This window comes from Canis lupus, chromosome 3 (genome assembly GCF_011100685.1).
Source record: "Canis lupus familiaris isolate Mischka breed German Shepherd chromosome 3, alternate assembly UU_Cfam_GSD_1.0, whole genome shotgun sequence".
NCBI lineage: Eukaryota > Metazoa > Chordata > Mammalia > Carnivora > Canidae > Canis > Canis lupus.
Window position 1 is genome coordinate 69,255,014 of NC_049224.1, and position 16,685 is coordinate 69,271,698.

At 39.5% G+C, this 16,685-nt stretch overlaps 1 long non-coding RNA gene across 3 annotated transcripts in view; it reads left to right on the forward strand.

Moving 5' to 3' along the window:
* LOC102151487 overlaps window positions 1-16,685 on the forward strand; it is a 63,421-nt gene that overhangs the window by 26,033 nt on the left and 20,703 nt on the right. The window contains exon 2 of one of the 3 annotated variants that reach the window (XR_005357242.1): window positions 16,307-16,672. The exons of the other annotated variants lie outside the window; for them this stretch is intronic. This is a non-coding gene — a long non-coding RNA (uncharacterized LOC102151487). The remainder of the gene's footprint in view (window positions 1-16,306; window positions 16,673-16,685) is intronic. 3 annotated transcript variants of the gene reach the window in all.

The following is a 16,685-nucleotide window of genomic DNA, read 5'->3' on the forward strand; positions in this document are numbered from 1 at the left end:
ACAGGCTCTTTCAACTATAATGTCTGCTGTTAAGGTCCCAATTATGCTACTGATTACCTGTGAGATTTTGACCTTAAGCTAAACCATCCCTGTCCCACCACTTAAAACCCAAGCTTGCTAGTTCCACTGCAAAGGTATAATTTATTGCTTGCCTCTTTTGACTTTTCTCTTATGGATATGCCCACAAAATGAAAAAGGTAAAAGATAGGCATAAGCCCATTTCAGGAAATAGTTTTCTATTTTATATATTGTTATTAAATAAAAAGGGCAAAAAATAAATAAATAAATAAATAAATAAATAAATAAATAAATAATAAATAATAAATAAATAAATAAAAAGGGCATATTGGTTCTATACGTAACCTACTGACTCCCTACTGTTCATGTTGAAAATGCATTATAGTGTAATGAAAAGAATGCTAGCATTAGAAAGTTCTGGATATAAGCCCATACATCACCTTAATGTGGGTGAAATCTTACCTGGTCACTTAATGTCTCTAAATCTCAGTTTTCCCATCTGATAGTGGGAACGATAGCACCTCCTATGCAGCACCATTGAGACAATTCAATTCATGCATTTTCCGAGCGTCTTCCAGACTCTGAAGCCATTGCTTTGCCAGTAGAGCCCACCAAGGGTGACCTTCTGTGCCCTACACAGCCAGCCACAGTGTATTGTACTGAGATGGGCACATGTACCTCACCCCAAGCAGCCAATTTGTAGGCTTCCAGTTATTGAAAGAGGTCTGGTCTAGGAAAGAGAATCAGGGAAAATAAGATTCTTCCTGAGGAATTTAATTTGAAAAACTTGATGAAAATGATGTAGTTATCAGTAGGCTATGAAACTAAAAATTGAAGTATGGAGAAAGATGGAGGAAGACTGGTATGATGTCCCTGTTTGGCTTCCTTTGAAAGCAGAGTCAGAGGCAAGGGGTTGGTACAGGTTGATTCTTCGGGAGATGATTCCAGGAAGTGTGAGGGAGACAATGAGATAGAGAAGGGAGGTAGGTAGCAAAAGGAGTGTGTACGTGTGAAAAATTGCTGTGGGTCACTTTTACATTTTTTTTGGTGGGGGCCTTCTCTCAATTTCTCAAGTCTTGGTTATGTATGACCCCCCCACCCTTATCACCCTCTAATTCTCCTATCATAACACTTAGGAAATTGTATTTTAAATAGATATTCAAAGAGATCAAGCACATGATGAGCCTCTAATAAGTCTGAGTTGGAGAAATGGATAAAAAAAAGAAGGATTAGAATGGAAAGAGGGATAGGAAAAGAAAGGAAGGAGCACCTACCTTGGGAAAAGCTTTCGAGGCTATAACAAGGAATAGCACAGAGGATCTTCAGGAAGCTTACCCTTTGTTGAGGACAGAGACAAGTATTAGGAAACCCAGTTATGAAAGGGAGAGTACACAGAACTATGAGAGCATAAACCAAGGTGGCAAGACCCAGTCAGGGGCTTCAGAGAGTCATGCTGGACAAAGGGAAGAAACAAAACAAAATAAAATTAAACAAAACCACATTCTTTGGAAGGCATCAATGTTCAGGGGGCTGGCTGAGTAGATACCCTGAACAATTCTTCAAATGCAAACAGTTTAAAAGCCAACTAAGACAGAAAATATTTTGAAGATCATTTTAATCACTCTCTCAGTTGGCTAGAAAGTAAAGAATTTGCAGAGGTCAGAAGCATAGAGTAAAAGCAAAAAATCTGAGGGTGAAGAGTACAAAAGCAACCTTTCCCTGTGGGAATCCCCGGAGCCCCAGGGCTGCACTGAGGACATGAAAGCCTTCCATTGAAGCCTGTGGAGGTGCAAGGTCCTTGTGGTTATGTCTTTAAAACAACAACAAAACAAAACAACACAACGCAAAACCAAAAACCAAAAACAAAAAACAAAAAACAAACCACTTTCTTCTTTCCTTGCTACTCATATTCTGAATGATAAAATGGTTTATCATGGATGTTATATTTGATTTTGGACTTTTTCTTCCTTTTGGAATTTTGAGGTGGCAAAGTTGACATTCTGCTTTTAGTTCAGCCTCACTAGAAGTGAAGAATTGCACAAAACAGAACTTCAATTGAAAGATTCATGACCTACCTTGAATTCAGCATATAAATACCAGCTAAAAATTCAGTATATAGTTAACTATATCTCTCAAAGTTATTTTGTTTTATTTTATATAGACTGGTGAACCAAGAGTGGGCAGTAGGACTGGTCCATCAAGGGACAAAAAATAAAGCAATGTATTGTGTATACGGAACTTATACTAATAAAAGCAACTGAAGGTCCATATGCTTCTTTGTATCACCAAATGCCAGCAACTCTACAAGTTCTATGATGAAATACTCCTCCTTGAAAAAATCTTCTGTTTTTCTCAATTCTAAATAAATACTTTGTTTACTGCTGGTTTTTAACAATGTATATGTAAATTTCAAATTAGGATATTTTTATTAGTGATACTTTGATAAATTTAAAATAAATTTATATGGGGGTTATGGAGAACTCCCATTAGCACAGTGAGCCACTCAAAACACAAACTCAGCTATATGCATTTGTTTAGAGAATAAGTTCTTAATGTTCTGAAATGCTTTAAGCTTGTGTTGGGTCAGACTTGTTCCTCTAAATCCTGTGGCTTAATAAACATTCCTGTATTTTAACAGTAGATTTGCAATAGTCAAATCACAGCTATATAAGATTTTTCTTTTCTGAGTTATTTTGTCCTATAGGTGTGAAGTTTTAGATGAAGTTAATCAGAGTAGAAAACAATCGTAAGTTATGGACATTCACATAGAAAAAAGAGTTGAATTTCAAAGAAAAATGTGAAGAGAAATAACAAGATGCTGGTCTTATATTACCAAAAGAAATCTAAACAGTGTTTGAGTGCCTGCATCATTTTCATTAAGACCTGACATTCTTAATAAGCAGTGGATGAAGTTATCGCAATGTCTTGTAACATTCAGTCATTTCTCTGATATTTTCAGAAGAACATCTTTGAAAGTCTTTACTAAATGTACCAAAATTTATAATAAATTGTCAGGTGACATTATTTCAGAGGAAAATTTTGACTGCAGAAACATTTGAAAGTCGTTACAGGCAATCCCTAGAGAGATAGTATTGCAATTTTGAGAATTTATTACTTAACAAATTTCTTCCAAATTTAACCTCACCTTTAAGACTTTTTTGTGTATGTCTATTATTGTCTGTGCAAGAAAGTTTTCAAAATTAAGATTAATAGAAAATGTAATGTCAAGTAATGAGCAAAGATCAACAAATCTGGCTGTTGTGGGTACTGAACATAAATATGGAAAGATCACTGTTGATGGAATAATTGGCAAATTTAACATATATCCGAGATGGGTCAGTGGTGTGAGGGCTACTGCAGTAGTTTATAAAAAAATCAGAGTTAATTTTGTTATTATTTGTAGGCTCAGACATAATGTTCTTTCTAATCTTACATAACTGAAACACACTCTTTTAATGTCTGTGCAAACCATTAAACGATTTCTGCATGTAATCATTTATAAGTGTTGATTAATTGCTTTATAACACAAACTTAATAGCTTTCATGATCACCCTGTATGGGATTCCACTTATATGCCTCCCAAAGACCATTTTCCTCAGACTGTCTCCTGGGCACCACAGACTTGCCTGGGGAGTGATGTAGTCCATGGAGTCCCCAGGTGGCCCTCTGTCACTGTCATTGCCTTTATGTTTGCACATTTGGTGCCTTGTTTGGGAAGTCCTTCCCTGCCTGAGAAGCTTGAAGATTTGCTCCTATGATAAAAGTTTTATAGTTTTGTCTTTCATAGTCAAGTCTTTAATCCATTTGGAATTGATTTTGGTATATAAGTGATTTAGGAGTTCAATTTAATCCTCACCCCCACCACTACCCATTGATAACCCAGACTCCCAGCACCATTTTTTGAAAAGTCTCCTTTCCCCACTGATTTGCAACATGAGTTTTCCCATAAATCAGGTGCCATATTTGTGGGCACTCTAATCTCATCATTGTCAACTTGCCTATGCCTAGTAGAGCTGTGATTTAATTACTTGGACTTGACAATAATTCATGATTTCTGCAAAGGAAAGACCATGCAACCCGTTTTTCTTCTTCTTCTTGACTATTATTGACTTTAGCACTTCCAATTATATTTTAGGTTTTGACCTGTCAAGTCCTATGAAATACCCTATTGACATTTTCATTGGAATTGCATTACATCAGTAATTCAATTTGGGGAGATGTTCGACATCTTTATAATATTGAGTTTCTCTTCCATTGTGTTGGGTCTTCAATATCTCCTGAAATATTTTTGTAATTTTCATCATAATGGGCTTGCATAAAGTTCATTGGACTTTTTCCTAGGTGTTTTATGGTGTGTGTGTGTGTGTGTGTGTGTGTGTGTGTGCGTATGTGTTTGACTATTTTAAAATTTAGGTTTTAGGTTTACATCTTCAAACTCTGTATATGGAATACAATTCACTTTGGCCTATTGATTTTTTTAAGATTTTACTTATTTATTCATGTGAGACACACAGAGAGAGGCAGAAACATAAGCAGAAGAAGAAGCAGGCTCCCTGCAGAGAGCTTGATGCAGGACTCAATCCAAGGATCCCAGGATCACAATCTGAGCCAAAGGCACACTCTCAACCACTGAGCCACCCAGGCATCTTGAAAGCAAGGGTTTAGAGAGCTAGCATGAAAGCTATTTGAGGGACACTGGCTATAGACATAGAAGGGGAGGAGGGTCTTTCTGAATGAAGGAGCTCCATTGGGCAGGGGGCAGGGGCTGACCAGTTAACAATGTAACCAATAGAAGTGCAAGTGGGGAGTTTTAGAGCCACATGGATTGTAAAGGTTGGAATGTTGGAGATCATAACTAGGCTCTGATTCTTGCTGGCATTATATCCTGCCCATTTCCCTCTGGCATGATACCATTGATGTCCCCAAAGGGACCAGATCATTTCAAACTTCTAGTCTTTGAATGGGCCCTTTCTTCTCTCTGGAGTGCCCAAGCCTTCACTGCTAAGCCCTTATTGATTTTTCTGTAGTTAAGCGTATACCCCTGAGAAACCCTCCCTTACATCTCTCCCACTTCCCCAAAGAAAGATCAAATCTTTCCTTACATTGCTTCCTTTGTGCCTTGTATGTATATCTCTGGCCATATTTGTTCTTGTTTATATATTCAATGACCCTTTTTCCTTGAAGACTGTGAGCCCTCAATAACTTAGAACAGTACTGTGTACACAATCACAAGAGCCAACATTTATTGAATTTTTTGCTATGTGCCCAGAAATATACTAAGCTCTTTTCAAGAATTACTAAATAAGAAAATTTCTTTTTAGAATGGAGGCTGGCAGTAATTTGCTCAAACCCACAGAGCTAGTTAAAGACAGACCCCCAAGTCTCCCGATACCAATTCCATCAGCCCTGCCCTCCTCCAGATGCAGACTCCATATATAGTATGATCTATGTGGACTCTTGGCACCTCCTGATCTGAGCCCCTTTCTTAGCTACCCTGAGTTTGCAGACATTTGGGCCAGTACTTTCAGAAAGTGTAACAAGATCCCTTCAGCCAATATAACCAGTATGTTTCAGAACAACTACAGAGAGTGGTCTTTGCCATCCCAGGGGGGCAAAAATTGCCTGTAAGCCAGCATTCCTATTATTAGCCAAGAAATGAAATGGTTGAGGAGAGACTTCCTACAAGCTCATGTGCTTTCTGCCTACTTTCTTCTCATCTCATCCTCTGAGTCTGTTTGCCAAATTGACAAGGGGGCCAGCCCTTCCACTATTGTTCTTCTACCGTATGTGTACATGTGTAATATGTGTGTATGTGAGAGCATATGAATTTATGTGTGTTATTCACATGTGTGCATATGTATACGCGCTTTCCCTTTGATGGGTTAGACAGGAATAAAACCTATTTTCAAAAAAGAAAAAAAAAAGCAAATCCATTTCCTTCCTTTCCTCCAAGGTCCACTGCAGTTTAAACCTGAAGTGACTTAGCCACTGGAATCCTGAAAATTGTGAATACTCTAGCCAGATTTTAGCAAAGAACACATCTGACAAATACATTTGAAGTTGGAATAATTTCAGAAAATCCAGGATACACCATAAGGGGTAGAGCATTGGATTTGAGATTGGAAGCATCGATCGCTGCTAGCAAGGTTGGGTTTGATTATTTGTTTGCTTTCAAAAATACTATGTACCTAATGAAGGGCTAAGCATGTGATGAGGATTTCCTCAGTTCTTCTGAAACCCAGTGTTTTATTCTGGGAAACAGAAACCTCACTATATTACTCTGAGTGAGACATAAAAGGGAATTGGTCTTTGTGGACTCCTCTAGTGTTAGCCATTGTACTATTGATGATGACCATGACCATGATTGATGATGATTATGATTATGATTATGATGATGATGATGATGATATGATGATGATTTCATCCATTCTTGCAGAGAACTTAATAAGTGTCAAGTGCAATGTCAAGTGCTTGGCATGAAATACCTAACCTTAAAGCACCTTCTGGGGCAGGCACTTTCTACACATGAGGACAGTAAAGTGTGAAGAGAGAAAGTAAAGAACTTGTCCAGGGTCAAAAATAAGAGAGATGGGGTTAAAGACACTTAATAAGATCCCTGGAGAAGCTATTAGTACCCATTTAGTGCTCACAAGAAAACTGTGGGCTGAGTGCTATAGCTTCCACCTTATGGATAGGAAAGGAGGGAACTCACTTCCTGATAACCTGTTTTCTCCTACTTAGAGTTTGTTGCTGGAAATGTTCTGAACCACCCAAAGACATCCATGGCTTTCCTTTCCAGCTTTTATTCCCTTCTGCATACTTAAAAATGGTCCCTTTCCATGTATTCATTCAATAGAAAGCTTTTGAGTACTAGCTTTGGACCAGGCGTGGTACTAGTCCTTGTGATCAGAAATAACCAAATTGGATGAGGAGTCTACCCTAATAGATATTAGGGTCCTACCTGTCCTACCCAAGATCTTTGGGTGTCAACATTAGAATGGCTGCCATTTGCTGTCACTCAACTTGACTCCCATTTGTCACATTCTGGAAACAGCTCCTATGTAGACTCTGGATGGCCAATCACCTCTTGGCTTCACCCAGAGTGCCCAGCCAGCCAAACTTGCTCTCAGCCTTTTTAGCTGACTTTAGCCATGCACTGTATTTGGCCCTGAACTGACAGCTTTTTTGTTAGTTTTTCTTAACTTTTTAAATCATAGAACTTTAAAACATATACAAAAGCAAAGAGGAAAATACAATGAATTGCCGTGTACCCATATCACCCAGCTATTTCAATTATCAACACTTTATCAAGCTCATTTCATCTCTCTGCCCCTACACTTCTTCGTTAAGTCCTTTAAGTCAAATTCCAGATATAATGTCTTTTTAATCTATAAATAATTTGATATGCATATCTACCAGATAAGGGCTTTTAAGAAAACATTACCACTATGTCATTATTAGCTCTCACAAAATAAACAATATTCCTGATAGCAGATGTCCCAGTCTCTGTTTTCCTCGTTGATTCAAATATATCCTTCTACAGTTTGTGTTTGAATCAAGATCCAAAGTCCTCACATTGTATCTGGTTAATATGTCCTCCTAAGTTACTTTTTTTTAAAACTAAATTTCTTATCTTGAGATAATCACTGCATCACATGCAGTGGTGAGATTATCACAGAGATCCTGGGAACCCTTCAGCCAGTCATCCATAATGGTGGCATCTTGTAGCATTACAGAACAGTTTCAAGTTTCACATCAGGATATCGACAATGGATATTGTCACTGAGTTGGCTTTTGAAAAAATGTATTTCTAAAAATTCATAAAACAATAGTGGTTAATTAAGAAAAGGTAGCGTTCTGGGATCCCTGGGTGGCGCAGCGGTTTAGCACCTGCCTTTGGCCCAGGGCGCAATCCTGGAGACCCGGGATCGAATCCCACGTCGGGCTCCCGGTGCATGGAGCCTGCTTCTCCCTCTGCCTGTGTCTCTGCCTCTCTCTCTCTCTCTCTGTGACTATCATAAATAAATAAAAATTAAAAAAAAAAGAAAAGAAAAGAAAAGGTAGCATTCTTGTCAAATTCATTCACTCTCATCTATCTTTACTTCCTTTGTAGGAAGAAAAACACAATCTTAAGGATGCTTCGATAGCGGCATCCTAATGCATACCTATTTCATTATGGGCGCATCCCTCATTTTCCAAAGGAGTCAATCCTCACCTCTCAGAAACACACAGGCCAGCATGAGTGTAGGCTGACTGGTCGGGTTTCCTTGAGATCCTATCAGTTCTCCACCAGTTCACTGCCAGGAGCCCTACACTCAGAAGCATGCCTGTGTAACTTTAGAGAACACTGTTCATTACACTCCATGATAAATGAATCTTTGGGGATCACCCTTAAGGTGAGTGAGGCTGTGAGTCACTGTCTTCATTGCCACTCTCCTGGTGGGATCGATGGCCTCTCCAGACCCAGGGCAGCAGATGTCACACATTCATACAATTGCTAGTTTGCAGAATGAATTGCCTGGGGATGCCACTGTGGTATATATAACTAGGCAAATGATCTCACATGCAGTTAGTTACTTTTTGGAGCAGCCAAACAGAAATTAGTGGGCTTTCCTGTATGTTCCTAATATTTGCAGCTGTCTTCTAAAAGATATTAGACCTGATCTCAGTTGTATGCACACGTTGCGGGGTGGTGGGGGGTGAGGGGGGGACTTGATTTTAGATGGGTATGTGGAGGAGATAAAAGAAAGGAAGCTATTTTTAAGCACCCTCTATGTACCAGGAACTGTATCCTGCCTTTATATTCAGACAATTGAATTTATGAAACAAGATAGATCTCTCCACTTTTTCCATAAGGAAACAGAGTCTTCTCAAATCGTCTCTCAGCTGATGAGTTCAAGTCAGGTCAAACTAGAGCCCAGAGTGCACGCTCTTTAATCCTTGGAGTAGTCTCTTTTAGAGTAACTGCTGTGCTTTGCTCTGTGAGGGTCATGGGAACTCGGATTTTGGCCTTAAGAAGAGTATATTAAGAAACAGCATAAAGTTTGCTTTAGGTACTGAAAACCTCTCCATCATCACACTACTTATTCATTCATAGCACTTCCCACTAGTGGAAAACATATGCTTATTTGCTTATTCAATTTTTAAATTAATGAGTTAATGAATTTTTGCTTATTTGATTTTAGTTTTATCTTCCTCTCTAAAATTGAAGGAGGGAGCATGTCTGTTTGGTTCTCCAGAGCTAATTCTGGAACATAATAGGCACTAAATATATATTGATTGCTTGGACAAATGAATACTTTGAGAGAATAAACAATCTAAAGTGAAAGGTCTGTGCCTGGGATTTAGCTGGTGTTTTAAAAAAATGGGGTCCTTTGTATGACATGAGGAAGGGAACATGTTTGCCTGCATTAAGGACTGCATAAAACTTGACCCTAAGCTCCCTTTCCAGTCTCATCTCCTACTGCTGCCCTACAAGTGTTCTTTCCTCCATACACACTGGTATTCTTCACCTCTCTGCACCTGCTGACACCAGTTCTCACAAACTCCCCCCCACTACTTTCCTCCTATCTCAGCTATTCTTTCTGCTGGTCTCACGTGAGAATCCTTTGGTCTTCTAAAACCCCATGAAGGCTCCTAATGCATAACCACAGTTGAGAACCACTCACGTATGTGGTGTCTATGAAGTTCAAGGAGCATCTAGCTGGAGGGATTTGAGATGTAGGCAGCTATTGTAAGGGCAATTTGCAGTCCTGACCAAGTGATGCTGTATCTCAAGATTTGGATTACCTCCTATCTTCCTCCCTGTCAGTCCTGCTGGATACCTCCCTGCTCTGAAATCCTATGTCCCCTCAATTTCTGCATACTTCACTTGGCACCTACTATATTTCACCCTGATTTAATAAGTTATTTTTTTATGTCAGCTCTTTTGCTTACTTATTTAGATCCCCAGAGAGCAGGGCATTTGCAAAAATACAAGTCTTCATGGACAGTTAAGAGTTTCTTTTGACATGTTCACTAAGGTTGGCTCTAAGTCTGAGGCTCCTTCTTGCTGATTGATGAAGAAAATTGTCTTGTAATGACATGACCTCAAGTTCTCCCTGCACTAACACCCCACGCAGTCTCACTAAAAAGCAGGAGGACGTGGGAGGGAAGTAATAAAGTGAGCTCAACTAACAGAACTTTCCTCCTTCCCAGGGAGCTGGCTCTGTCTCCCTTCTTCCTGTTGCTCTTCACACCTAGTTCATTCATCCAACAAATGTTTCTTAAACATCTACTTATGTGAGCCAAAGGAATGAACAAACTCCTCTATAGCAGTCTTGACCTCAGAAATGTTCTAGGATATTCTCTACCACACATTAGTGAGTCAGGAGCAAATCGAGATGTATTCCTGACTCTTCCCCATTCCTATCCCATTTCCTTTTTGTGCAAAAACAGTATGAGACTAGTGGAGGTGAGAAGGGGGTTATATGGGAGCTGTCTATGTCCTTTGCTCAGTTTTTTGATAAACTGGAAACTGCTAAAAATAAAAAATAAAATTTAACAATTCAACAGATCTATTTTGGTTATTTAATACGTCCCAAGTGCAGTGATAATATGCATTTTTAGATACCAGATGCATTTTTATTAAAATGAGCAAACACTTGTTGAAGATTTCCAATGTGTCAGGAATCATACTTAATGCTAGGTATATACAGGTAATGGGAAAGAGCCAGCTCAAGGTCCAGGGAGAGAAACAGTATATTCAAAGATCAAGCTTATGAATATCAACAAGCTAAAAATGAGCTGCAAGAAAGAATTGACAGGAAAATAAACAGTATGGTCAGAGAAAAGTCCCAGCTAAAATAACTAGCATGGCATAAAATCTTGTGCTGGCTGGACTAACTAGATTCAAATCCTGGCACTATCACTTATATGCCAAATAAATGTTGAAATATTATGTGATGTTTCTGTTCTTATTTTCCTCTTCTATAAAATGGGATAATAATGCCTACCCCATAATGTTGCTAGATATTTAAATAAATTGTTTTAAAGAAAAAAATATTTTGACACTGCTGAAATGTTAAAGAAGATTTTATTTAGGACTGTTTCAATGGATGTCACGACTACTAGAGTAGAGGAGCGAGATGGGGCTCAACTCTGAACACAGCAAAGACAGTGGAGGTTTATAATCCCTGAGAGGAGTGAGGGGGTTAGTGTATAGGCTATTTTTAGTAAAAAAGAGATAGAGAAGGTAGGAGGATTCTGGCTACACCAACTTAACAGAGCTCCTGCTGAAGGCAAGCCAACATGATCAGATACCAGGTGTAGGGGATGGGAAATTTTATCAGACATCAAGGGTGATCATATAGTAATCATTGGAAGGAATTCTCACCAAGCTGACTTAGCAGGAATCTTGCTAAGACTGGGCTGTGCGGGCCTCACAAGGACAGGGGCTAGGGTCGGGACCTCATCAAGAAGAAGGCTCAGAGAAGCCCAACTAAAGCCGGACAAGGAGAGAATCTTTGTCAATTGATGCGTATGAAGTACTTAGATGGATACCTCGCTGTCTTGGTCTGCTCAGGCTGCTCTAACAAAACACGAAAGCCTGACAAGCTTAAGCAACAGGCATTTATTTCTCACAATTCTGGGAGATGAGCAGTCCAAGATCAAAGTGCCAGAAGATTCCATTTCTGGTAAGGGCCTGCTTACTGGCTTGCAAACATGTCTTGCCACTGGGTACTCCCATGGCTGTCCCCTGTGTGCACCACATGGAGACAGACATCTCCCTGTCTTCCTCTTCTAAGGAAAGCACTAATCCCATTGTGGGAACTTCACTCTCAAGACCTCATCTCAACCCAATTATTTCTTAAAGGCCTCCACATAGAGGGTTAGGGCCTCAGTATATGAATTTGGGGACACACACTGAACCCATAACACTGGCACATACTAGATACCCAGTACTGGTGCCATCAAACCCCCATGCATTCCATTTTTTCCATTATATTTTCAAGGTGTTGGAAGATAATAAAAACTAACATATAAATACTTTAAATACAGGCATTTAGATGGCTTAGTTGGTTAAGCATCTGGCTCTTGATTCAGTTCACCTGGTGATCTCAGAGTCATGAGATCAAACCCCAAGTTGGGGGTCCATGCAGGGTGGGGGTCTGCTTGAGATTTTGTGATTTTTCCTTTCCCTCTCCCTCCACCACTAACCCTACCCCTTGCTCATGCTCTCTCTCTCTCTTTCTCTCAAGTAAATAAATAGATCTTTAAATAGAATAATACTTTAAATGTGTTGTTAAATGCTTTAAATATGTTGTTACTTTTTCTTTTTTATTTAAAGATTTATTTATTTATTTATTTATTTGAGGAGGGGAGAGACATACAGAGAAAGAGAGACAGAGACAGAGAATCTCAAGTGGACTCCACAATAAGCATGGAACCCAACACAGCACTCAATCTCATGACCCTGAGATCTTGACCTGAGCCAAAACCAAGAGTCAGACACTTAACCAACTTAGCCACCCAGGCACCCCTCCTATTATTTTTGCTAGCTTAGGAAAGTTTAATTATTTTTTGACATAGGTGAGTTTAATAGAGAAAATTCTATAGCTGCTGTTTTTGCTTATAAATGAAGAATTTTCCTGTATTACACTAAATGGTTTATAAATGTTTATGCAGAGTATGGAGTAAATCTACTTAATAAACAATATTAAAGTCATTTCCTACTTTTCCCTAAAGTCATTATTATCTCAGATGATAATGCCTGCTCTTTAATTGGGATTGTTTCCTTATAAAAGATTATGAGAACAAGAGATCAGAATCAAATCATTGCCTGTCGGAAATGGTGGAGCCTTTACTGCAAACAATTGTTAAACCAAGGGGACACTTTCCTCGTCTCTCCACTGGGTCCAGGGAAAGTAACTACCTTCTCTGAGTCTCATTTTGCTCACCTGTAAATGGACAGAAACTGCCATCTGCACCAAGTTGGTGCAAAGACTAAATGATATATCACATGAAAAAGAAATCTAGAAATATATGTGAGGCAAGCAAATGACATAATATCCAATTTCACTGCAATAGTCTACATAAAACCTGTACAACATTCCTTCACAAGTTTTTCTAGGACTTCTTCTTCAGCCAGAAGTTCTTGGAGGGATGTAGGCTGTGTTCAGAGCCCTTGGCAGGCGGGCTGCTTGTATCTCTTCTAGCTCACCAGCATTCACAGCTGAGAAGTAGGAGTTGTTTCTTTTTCTCTGATGAGCAGGAGTGGTCTGGCAGTTGGAGTTCCTGTGGGGAGGAGGGGCTTATCTTCCATTACATTCTCCCCATTCCAGAGCAGGGGAGCTAAACACAAATGTAACAGAGGGACTAAATTCTTTGGGGACCTAGGACTGTCCCCTCTCCAGCACTAGGTACTGTCTAAAGCAAGGAGAGCCATCATGTGCTCAGACTTACTCTGTCCCACCTCAGAAGGCCACATGGGTTAATACCCAGCATGTATTAGAGAACAATGTCCAGCAATTCAACAGAAACTAGCTATTATGCAGAAGTCTTTCTTGAGTACACATATTACCAATATTTGTACATAGTACAAAATATCTTGCATATAATTTAAGGGATTCAAAATCTTCCAGAAGCTAATATGGATGAACACCAAGTTTAAAAATCTTAGTATTGATTTATTGAAATCACTTTTCAAGGTTTACCTTATTCAGGATAAACACTAGTTGCATTGCTTTATAATTCAAATAATGTATCCATGATATATATAGTTTATATGTGCATATATACGTTCACACACAGTTGTTTTGGTTTGGAGTTAGCTTTGGTTTGGTTTCATTTTTAAAAAGAAAAAGAGAGATACAGGAAAGCAACTACTCACTTGACAGACCTTTAGCAGAATCTACCTCCAAGCCCCAATTTTGCTAAGTCATTTTATCAATTTGGTTCATCCTCTTCTAAGGAGGAAAAGCATTCAGGCCAGTACTGCAGCCCCACTTCCCTCCCCCACTGTGGTTAGGACTGACTGTAAAAGTGCTTCAGAAAGATTAGAGTACCATTAAAATATAAGAAACATCTGTTGTGATAATTTCATTATTCTTGTTTCTGGGAAAATTATCTCTTAAGTCCAGAAAAATCTAATGTCAAATATTCAAAACAGAGGAGGTAAACCAATAGTAAAAGCATGAGCTCTTCATAGTACCCTTGAGAATGTATAAGTGTGTGTTGCTTTGTTGCAAATTCAGAGAAGGACCATGCTTAGCCATCACCTTTCACAGATTTCTGTTGTAGCTTCCTCTGTAGTCTCAATCCAGTGACTAGATTTTCTAACTTCTAAGATGACCTTGCAAGCTTTCACTGGCTCATTCATGTCAGGTCTGGCCAGTGTAGATCATTGTCTAAAGTCTAGTTTTTATAAAACTCTGATTCATAATACTCATTGAGGTTCTGCCTTCCTGATTGAACTCTTACTGATGTCTGTGTGTGTGTGTGTGTGTGTGTGCACAGCATTTGCTGCTTGCATAGCCTAATTCTGACTCAAAGACCAGCCCTTCTATGTCTGACACAGTTAATGCAAACCCACTCCCACAGTCAATGCCCACCCACCACCATCTCCCTGACCTTTCCTCAGTGACCAAGCTATGAGAACATAATTGTGGTTGACCACAATGAACACATGCCTTAGAGCTTACAAGAAGTGCTCAGCTGTGGTTTTCCTGATCTGAATCAGAGGGTCAACTTTCAGGATCAACTTTTTCCTTATGAAATGACTTAAATCAAATCCCCCAGGGCCTATGAGAACAAGAGAGGCCTAGTGGAAAATGGGGAAGAACCTATAGCTGTAGCTCATATAGCTATAGCGACAATTCCTTCCTCCAGTGGGTTGTGTTTGGAAAAAAATCAGTAGTCAGGAGTTCTGAGACCAAGTGTTTACCTGCGATTACCCGAGACACTTGCTTACTTCACCTTCACCTTTTTGAGTCTTAAGCTTTCTGTCTTTGAAATGTAGCTAAACATATCAGTCCATAAGGCTGTGGAAATGATCTTTTATGAATAGTAAAATTCAGTATAATACATAAGGTGTATTATAAATACAAGATGATATACGTGCATATCTAGGTTCAATGAGAGAAGCAGAACTTCTATGAGCATTCTGGAATCATAGTTTTATAAGAATTAGACTTTAGACAAATGATCTACACTAACCAGCCTTGGCATGAGTGAGTGAGTCTGAGCTTGCTGGGGAATCTCATAGCTAGGATGTCCAGATGCTGGACTGGGCTATGAAGGAGGCTGGCATAGATGTCTGCACAGGATCTGCTTCATAGATCCACCTCTGTGAACATGTAGCAGAATATCTAGTGGTAGACAGAGGTCACAGTGGTCAGCAGAATAGGACATCAGCAAACAGAACTGGTGATCAGTAGAACAGGCTTTGACTCCAACTTCTTATGTGCTAAGAATGCCTGTGTGATGCTCTCAGTGGGCTTCATTGCTGTGTGCTATAGATAATTAAAATTAATCTATAAGTAATCTCCAGTGGTGGCCCCTCTAGCCACAGGATAAACTCTCAGTTCCCTAACACACCATTCCCAGTCTTTCTGGGTTCTATAGAATTCAGTACTTTTTCAGCCTTATCTGCTAATAACCCCCTAATCACCTTACTTTCTGCACACAATGAAATAGTCGCTGCCTTCCAAGTACACTGTGAGTTTCCATCCCTATACCTTCCATCATCTGTCCACAATCATTCCAGCCTATATTTGCTTAGTGGCTTCCATTCATTCAAACAACAGTCTTAAAAGTTAAGAAGAATTGAGATCAAGAAAACTTTGCTACTCCAGAGCAGGCAAAAGAGAGCTGTGCTCACCCAACATCTAATGTATTCACTAATATGTGGGTCTTAGAGCCTCTCTCTGAAGAATATACAAGAATCCAAAGCACATATCTCGTGCATTCAGCATATTTACAGAGATGGAGGAGCCTGGTAGGAGGAAAATTATCAGAAGTCTGTCCACTTCCTTTTGAAGTTCAAAGTAATAAAAGGTGTGATAGACTAGAGTGTCCCTGAAACAGGGCACAGAAAGAACAAGGAGGCCCTACGAGGAGCCCTACCACCATCATCAGTGAGAAGAGGCAGAGGGCAGACTATGGGGTTGGGTCAGCTGTGAGAGCTGGCTCTCTGTCCAATGGGCCTCTGGTACCAAAACCTGTCCAGATCAGAACTCTGGCATTGAGAGTACATATCTTTGGAGGAAACAGGTAAATTGTGTAAATCTAAAATTTTATCTTATTACAGGTGTACCTAGGGCACCTAAGCAGAATGATTAAACTGGACCCAGAGAGAAGAGGTGTTTCCCTCATAACTCAAGGACCTGTCACGGTCTGGAAGAGACAGGAGCATAAAGGAAGGCATCCGGAGTATCAGGTTGTCAAAACCAGCTGCAAGATGGAGGCCCTGGCACCAAAAGGCAAAAGGAGCAATTGTCCACAGGGCTAATGGCTGAAAATATGAATATTAGATGGTACAAGTTAATTCATGTTCTTAACAGCAGCTTTCAGGAAGGACACAAAACCCTAACCAATTCCAAAACAATTTTAAGAGGCATGCTGGGAAATTGAAGAAATGAAAGGTTGAATTTCTGTTGCTTGGGCAAACAGAAGGGTAAGCCACTCTA